Below are 8,320 nucleotides of genomic sequence, written 5' to 3'. Positions count from 1 at the left end.
CTTTCTCCAAATATAGTCACATTTTGAAGGACTGGGGGTAAGAACTTTGACATATGAATTTTGGGGGAGACAAAATTCAGCCCATAGCAAGGCATCCTGGGTGGGAGACATGGGTACCAGTTCTCACTTTGCCAGGATGATGGGTAGCAGTGTCTGGGGGGCAGGGCAATTCTGGGAAAGGAGAATTGAGTGAGTCTCCCTCTCAGTCCTTGACTTTTCCAGTCAAGAAAACTTCAGGTCTTGATAAACTGACTGAAAATTCAGTCAAGTCTTGGATCTCAATTTTCCCAACCCAGTTATCACAATAAAATTTTTTTTTTTTTCCCGGTACGCGGGCCTCTCACTGCTGTGGCCTCTCCCGTTGTGGAGCACAGGCTCTGGACGCGCAGGCTCAGCGGCCATGGCTCACGGGCCCAGCTGCTCCGCGGCATGTGGGATCTTCCCGGACCGGGGCACGAATCCATGTCCTCTGCATCGGCAGGCAGACTCTCAACCACTGCACCACCAGGGAAGCCCCTAATCAAGATTTATTAAACTCCCACTGCATGACAGATATGGTGCCAGACTGTTGAGTACATGATGGTGGGGACAATAAAGCAGGTTCCTGCTCTTACTAAGCTCAAGTCAGGTGAAGATGGAAAACAACTAAACACATATTTAAAGTGAAGTGAGATAAGCATAAGCATGGGGGAATGTCTTTCAGATTGCTATCTTGGTGATTGCTAGTACTTCCTACAAACCAAGTCAGAAAGTCCAGAAGACAGAAAAGATAATGAATCTGGTTTTGGACATGTTGAGTTTAAGGTGGAATATACAGAAAATAAGACATTATTTCCTAGTGCCATCGAAAAATAGGAATATTTTTTCTAAAAGTGTGTCTTCTTCATATATATATATGTATGTACACACATACATATATACACATGAATATTATATATATACACATATATACACATATATATTATATGATAGTCACTATTTTAATCCTGGTTTAGTAAAAGAGTGAATTTTCCTAGTTTAGTATGAAGTGAATGAAGCAGACAAAGTTACTGGCATGTGTGGAGTATATTTCCTACTAGAAAAAAATAGTTTATATGAAAAGCAAGAAGATAGGCAAAAACAATATAATGTATGGAGGAGAAATATGGATTATGGATGTAATTTTTACCAGAGTGATGAGGGAAAGTCTTTAAAAAAAAAAGGTGATTTTCAGAAAGAGCTGAAGGAATGTCTGAACACACGAGAGGATGTGGGAAATGAGAGGTGACTAGAGGGTTTGGCCAGTGCTAGGAACAGAGGCTGGAAAAAGTGACTGTAGAAAACAGTATGGAGTTTCCTCAAAAAATTAAACATTGAATCATATGATCCAGTGATTTCCCCTTCTGGGTACCTTCCCAAAAGAATTAAAATCAGAATCTCAAAGAGATATCTGTATTCCCTTGTTCACTGCAGCATTATTCATCATAGACAAGGCGTGGAAACAGCCTAAATGTCCAATGATGGATGAATGGATAAAGAAAGTGTGGTGTATACATACAGGGAAATATTTCTCAGGCTTAAAAAAAGAGAAATCCTGCCATGTGAGACAACATGGATGCACCTGGAGGACATTATACTAGTGAAAGAAGCCCATCACAGAAGGACAAATGCTGCCTGGTTCCACTTACAGGAGGTATGGAAAACAGTCAGCTCATAGAAACAGATAGTAAAACGGTGATTGAGGTTGAGGGGCTGGTAGGGGAGGGAACGGGGAGTTTTGTTCAACAGATATAAAGTTTCAGTTACACAAGGTGAGCAGGTTCTAGAGATCTGCTGTACACCATAGACTGTACAGCTAACAAAACTGTATCGTACACTTGGAAACTCGTTTAGAGGGTAGACCTCGGGTTAAGTGTTCTTGACACAGAAAATGGGGGGGCTGTGAGGGGGAGAGCAGGAAGGAGCTTTTGGAGGTGATGGTCTCATGGGTATATGCATACCTCCAAAGTCATCAAATTGAATATATTGAAAGGGAGTCTTCTTAAAGGGAAGACAAAAATAGTAAGGAATTTTATACATCCCTAGTTTTTCCTTTGTGTATATATTTGAGGAACAATGTTGCCCTCTAGCGTTCAAGCTCGTTTCTTTTTATTTCATGCTGGGAGGGGTGGCGGATGGTTCAAGGGTGACTGCAAGGACAAATCCATCTTGTTTATTTCAGGTCTCTGTGGCATGTTTGGTTAAGGTTTTCAATTTGAACAAAGCTGAAAATGTCACTCGTGCTTTCTTTTGCTTACTAGAAATAGTCCGTTAAAAAAGACCAGTTTGAATAATAGTGTAAAGCTTGTGTAGTACGTAGCAGACCCTGATATGGAGTCTTAATCCATCTAAGATCCAATGACAGCCAAACCGTTTACATTGTTTTCAGGTGTTTGTAAAATGTTCAGGGTTTCTCTTAGTGTGACACGGTAGGTATATGATACATACACGTGTGTGCACGTATGTACACATACACATACACGTGGCAAATTTTTATACTCAGTATGTATAGTTTGGATTTTTATTAAAACCATTTTTTTCAAAACAAATATCTTGAAATAAAATAATTTTTAACCATCCCCTCCCCATCTTGCTCTGAGTATAATCAAATAAATTTTTATTTTGAACTCACAGGGATGCTGTCTTTTGGGAAATCAAAGTCAAGAGAATGATCAGGATAGTGATGTTATTTTCCATTTATAAATGGAGGGGAAAAAAGCATGTGAATTAAAAAATGACAACATGCAGGTAAGTTTGGTCTGCAGTGTGTAGCTCCCGTCCCCTCTTAAAATTTTTCTCTAGAAGCTGTGAACATCCAGGGCCTCTCTAGCTTGTGAGAAACTGTAACACAAAATTGACACCACGGGCAGGCAGACACACCTGAGTGAGTCAAGACTTGCTAGTTTTCCCTGAGATGCAAATGACCTTTGAATAGCAATTTCTGTAAAATGGGAAAAGTAATCTAATTTATCTCTTAGAGACATAAAATTAAATGGGATAAAGTATGTGAAGGCATTTAGCACAGAGCCTAGGACAGTATACATTAGCATTAACAAAGGAGACCATGACATAAAAAACACATCACAGGTTCTTTGCAATAGTGAGTTTTGCTATCAAATAAAAAAGGTACTCTGGAACCAAATAAGAATAGATTTTTGCCTTTGGAATTATTTTCAGCGATGATGTATCAATATACAGTCTAAATCCTAAAGCAAATGTTATAACCCAAACTGTAAAGCCCTCTCTCAAACTCTTGCAGGCAAAGCGGTCATAATTTTTGTTCTCTGGACTGAGCAACTTACTCTTTTCTGTTGCTTCCAAAATTACCTTGACGCTATTGCCAAAAATTGTGAATCTTTTATAAAATTCAAAGAAAGAGTGAACCCTTTCATAAGAGTAGATCTCCTCTTCCCGTAAATATTATCACTAAAAGGACGATTTAGAAACTCCTTTTGCCTTTAACTTCCGGTTAATCAATTGTTTAAGATAATCTTCCTTTCAGAATTGGCTTCCTGTCTTGTCTATTTTCATTATTCTTAATGGACTTTGGAACAAACTTTCCATTAACTTAAATTTTTCTTTGAGAATGGCCTTCAGTCAATGTGGGACAGGATTCCAGCGTATCAGCGTGATCTGATGTGATGGGCATATCCCGTACCAAGCCCCATTCCAGCATGTGAGGAATGAGATTTGAAATCACCCTTCCCAGCAACCACCAACCTCAGAACTCTGTACAGCTCAGGACTCTTTCAATTGAAAGTTACAGGAGCCTGACTCAAATTTGTTTAAGCAACAAAGAGAATTTATTGGTTTGAGAGACTTAAGCATCTAGAGTAGATATCTTCTTGGGGAGACCTCAGAAATACTATCAGGATTTTATGTGGGCTTGGCAGTTTGTTTTACGAGTGTTGTATGGAGGACACAGTCAGAATTTTGTCTTCATTAGGATGTTTCAAGATTCAGTCTCCGGGAGAGCCGTGAATCTACTATTGGGTCCCTTCCAGCTTTGTGCAAGGACAGTTCATCTCCCAGAAATCCCTTGAACACTGATCACTGTCTATGGGGGACCTTTAGCTTTCAAATATTCTAGGCAAGGCTGGCTACATAATCGGCTGGGCTCAGCGCTAAATGAAAATGCAGAATCCCCTTTACAAAAAGCAGGGAAAAGTGCCATTAATATACTAAAATATAAACCTCTTCATTTCTTCTGTGGTCTCTCTCCACTGTTCACAGTGTTTTTAATTTTCTGTTTAACGTCATGCTCCATTGGGCCTGGGGATACTGGCCAGGGGAGGCTGGACATTCAAAGACACTGGCACCCCTACTGCATTCTGTAAGGCAAGTGGGAAGTGAAATACGTTTATCAACCATTTTGACATTCTCTTTTTATTGGCATTCCATTTTGTGTTTTAACAAGGGTTTCGTGCACGTCTTCTAAACCATGTTGATGAGTCACTTGATTTGTATTTTCTAAGTCATACCAGTAAGTTTTTGAAAATGTCATGTCTTGTTTCCCTAGCTTCTCCTTTGACCTTATTTGACCTGGCCTGTTGAAAGGCATTTTTATTACTGTTTAGTTCAACATCTTCTTACTCATCATCCTTGAGTTAGGACTTTGGGAATGAAGGGCATGAGAGGGAAATTAGTTCTGTGTTTTGGGCCAATATTGCCATCTCTTGGCAACACCGAGTTCAAGATAAATGATGTGGTGACCCAGTAACTTTCCCAGTTTTGAGCCCAGTGCCTTGTGTTTAATGTCTTACTATATCTAACTTTTGAGATTTCAAGCGTGAGTATTTGTGGCTCTGCTCTGAGTTCCCAACCTGGGAAGAGACCAATAAATATAGTAAAAACTCAAAGCATCTTTTCTTCCACTCACTTGAAAGACAATGTGATAATTTGAGCATTTTTTCTTTATGGGTGGAATCATTCCCAGACCTATACGGTGGAGCTAAAAGGATCAGGCAAGTTAGATCTCTATCTACTATGTGCCTGGTGTCAGAATGACTCAAATAGCCCATATTCTTGCCCAGAAAGAATTCCACTCCCTCTTGAGCCTTTGTGTAGATTCCTACTATTCAGTTCACTGCTGATTGCATGCACACATTTATATCTCTGTAGGTTCCTCATGTACCTATAAATACTCTCACAAAAGCCAGACCTATCTGATGGGCTATAAAGTAGGACAGTTTTAACCCACTTTTGTCCTAAGCTCCCAAATAATCTTCCACTGAAGACCAATTTTCCTTAAATAGGTTTTACAAGGCCTTCACAGAAAAATTACATTTACATTTCACCACTTTTCCCTCTTGTAATCACATATTTTAACTTAACATTCATCTATTTATTTAACTTATTGGATAGCAGACAAGGTCATTTGTATTTTTAGTTTTTATCTATTAAACCTTTTATATTTCTTTTAGATAAAGATTTACAACGATGAACTTATCTTTATCAAAGAATAATCCTTGAAGTCTTGTTTCCAATGTATGCTCTTCATTTTGAAAATACAGCCATTCAGAAAACACACGTGATGGTTAACAATGGTGTTATGACAACATTGAGAGTGACAGATTGTATGAATCACATGAGGAGAACCCTGGGAGAAAAAGTTTGGAGAACTGAGATATAGTTAGAATTACACCCTCGATAGAGACCTTTTTAAAGTTTCCTTTCTTGTAAAACAGAAAAATTAACAGCAATGTCAATTTCCCAACATTGCACCATGCTATAGAAAGGGCACAGAAAAGAAAGATAAACATGAGTTTTATTTTTAAAAAGGCATAGCACCAGAGTAATCTTCAGATGAGTTTAATGGAATGAGCTCAGTAGCTTTTTTAGCAAAAGATCTTGAAAAATATATCTAATACATGTATTGTTGCTTTATTTTCTAGATTACTAGGTACAAACCATTTTTGTGGGAAAAAGCCTGATGAATGTGAAAATGCACAGGAAGGTCCCTTTAGTGGAGTGAGGCTCTGACACTTCTGCCATACGCTATCCCTTTGTTTTTCCTTTCATATTCATTAGGCAGATTCCTTTGTTTCCCCAAGGAAAAGTGGGCTTCCTCAAGTTCGAAGCAGAAGCAAAACCTAAAAACAGTGGCAGAATGTAAAGGAACCCAGGGACCAAGTGCACCATGCCAGAGCTGCACACATTCTTGGCAATAAAAAAAAAATGCAGATTTTCTAGGTGGAAGTAATTTCCATGGAGCGGGCAGAGGTTCTTTGGCAGCTGTCCTCACAAATAGATTTTAGTTTTACTTTTGGACTTTTGGGTCGCAGATATTTTCAACAATAGATCCAGTTGGAATTGAATTAATAAACTCTTGATATGCAAAGAGGTCAGCCCTTGAAGTTCAGGTGAACAATTAGCATTCCCTTAGGTCAGCTCTGGTCTCGCTAAAGAGGAGTTTCAGATGCCACCTAAGATGCCAAGCATGTCAGCACTTCCAGCCAGTGTTGTAAAAGCCAAGAAAATGATTCTCAACTCAGAGATGACTGCAGATAAGGCTGCTGTTTGAGGCATTTTGAAAGTAATAGTGTGAAAAAGGCCTTATCTACTATAATTTCTGGCATGTGGGAGAAAAAAATGTAAGCTGCTCTTCCAAGTGCCTTAAGGAATGGAATTTAGATTCAAATCCAAGAATATTAAGAGACTCCAGAAAAAGCAGATTTTCCCACACCTTTGCTTCATTTCAGTTAAAAACAACTCTTGCAACGTTGAGGATGGGTTCCATTTTATTGCTGGCAATCGCTCTACAGCAGAATTTATTCTCTTTTTGAAATGACAGAAGGGTCAAAATAGAATATTTATCTACTTTTAAAAGACACTAGCTTCTGTGTCTCCTGTCTTCTGTGTTCTATTGTCTCCACTATGATGGTTTTATCCCCCAGGGGACATTTAGCCATGTCTGGAGACACTTTTGGTTGTGTCGGGGTAGGAGGTACTGCTGGCATCTAGTGGGTAGAGGCCAGGGAGGCTGCTAAACATCCTATGATGCACAGGACTGTCACCACCACAAAGAATCCACCCCAAATGTCAGTAGTGTTGCTGCTGAGAAACCCTGGTCTCTTGGACACGTCTTCTTCCATCCCCTACATGCTCCTCCAGCAGCCAACTCCGTACCCATGTATGGAAATGGATGATGCCAACTGTGCTTTATCACTGCTAGTGGGCTTACTACTTATTATCAGTTTGCCTAAAATTAATGTTAGACAATAATTTATGTTTTAACAGCTTATCCTTTCTTTTTGAAGAGTCTTTTTTTTTTTACATCTTTATTGGAGTATAACTGCTTTATAATAATGGTGTGGGGCTTCCCTGGTGGCGCAGTAGTTGAGAGTCCGCCTGCCGATGCAGGGGACACGGGTTCGTGCCCCGGTCCGGGAAGATCCCACATGCCGCGGAGCAGCTGGGCCCGTGAGCCATGGCCGCTGAGCCTGCGCGTCCGGAGCCTGTGCTCTGCAACGGGAGAGGCCACAACAGTGAGAGGCCCGCGTACCGCAAAAAAAAAAAAATAATAATAATGGTGTGTTAGTTTCTGCTTTATAACAAAGTGAATCAGTTATACATATACATATGTCCCCATATCTCCTCCCTCTTGCATCTCCCTCCCTCCCACCCTCCCTACCCCACCCCTCTAGGTGGTCACAAAGCACCAAGATGATCTCCCTGTGCTATGCGGCTGCTTCCCACTAGCTATCTATTTTACGGTTGGTAGTGTATATATGTCCATGCCACTCTCTCACTTTGTCACAGCTTACCCTTCCCCCTCCCCATATCCTCAAGTCCATTCTCTAGTAAGTCTGTGTCTTTATTCCCGTCTTACCCCTAGGTTCTTTATGACCATTTTTTTTCTTATATTCCATATATATGTGCTAGCATATGGTATTTGTTTTTCTGACTTACTTCACTCTGTATGACAGACTCTAGGTCCATCCACCTCACTACAAATAACTCAATTTCGTTTCTTTTTATGGCTGAGTAATATTCCATTTTGTATATATGTGCCACATCTTCTTTATCCATTCATCCGATGATGGACAATTAAGTTGTTTCCATATCCTGGCTATTGTAAATAGAGCTGCAATGAACATTTTGGTACATGGCTCTTCTTGAATTATGGTTTTCTCAGGGTATATGCCCGGTAGTGGGATTGCTGGGTCATATGGTAGTTCTATTTGTAGTTTTTTAAGGAACCTCCATACTGTTCTCCATAGTGGTTGTACCAATTCACATTCCCACCAGCTTTAAAAAACATAATCAGAAATAATAAAATATAATTTCAAATTTTGTTTAA

The 8,320-nt window shown here is 39.7% G+C and overlaps 1 long non-coding RNA gene across 1 annotated transcript; it reads left to right on the top strand.

Annotated features, from left to right (window-relative positions):
* Window positions 1-1,487: 1,487 nt before the first annotated feature.
* Window positions 1,488-7,176, top strand: LOC309804958. The gene is made up of 3 exons (XR_014294205.1): window positions 1,488-1,672; window positions 2,653-2,766; window positions 5,913-7,176. It is a non-coding gene; the product is annotated as an uncharacterized lncRNA (long non-coding RNA).
* The last annotated feature ends 1,144 nt before the right edge of the window (window positions 7,177-8,320 follow it).

This window comes from Mesoplodon mirus (genome assembly GCF_964341445.2).
Source record: "Mesoplodon mirus genome assembly, chromosome: 5".
NCBI lineage: Eukaryota > Metazoa > Chordata > Mammalia > Artiodactyla > Ziphiidae > Mesoplodon > Mesoplodon mirus.
This window is presented reverse-complemented; position numbering and strand designations above follow the sequence as displayed.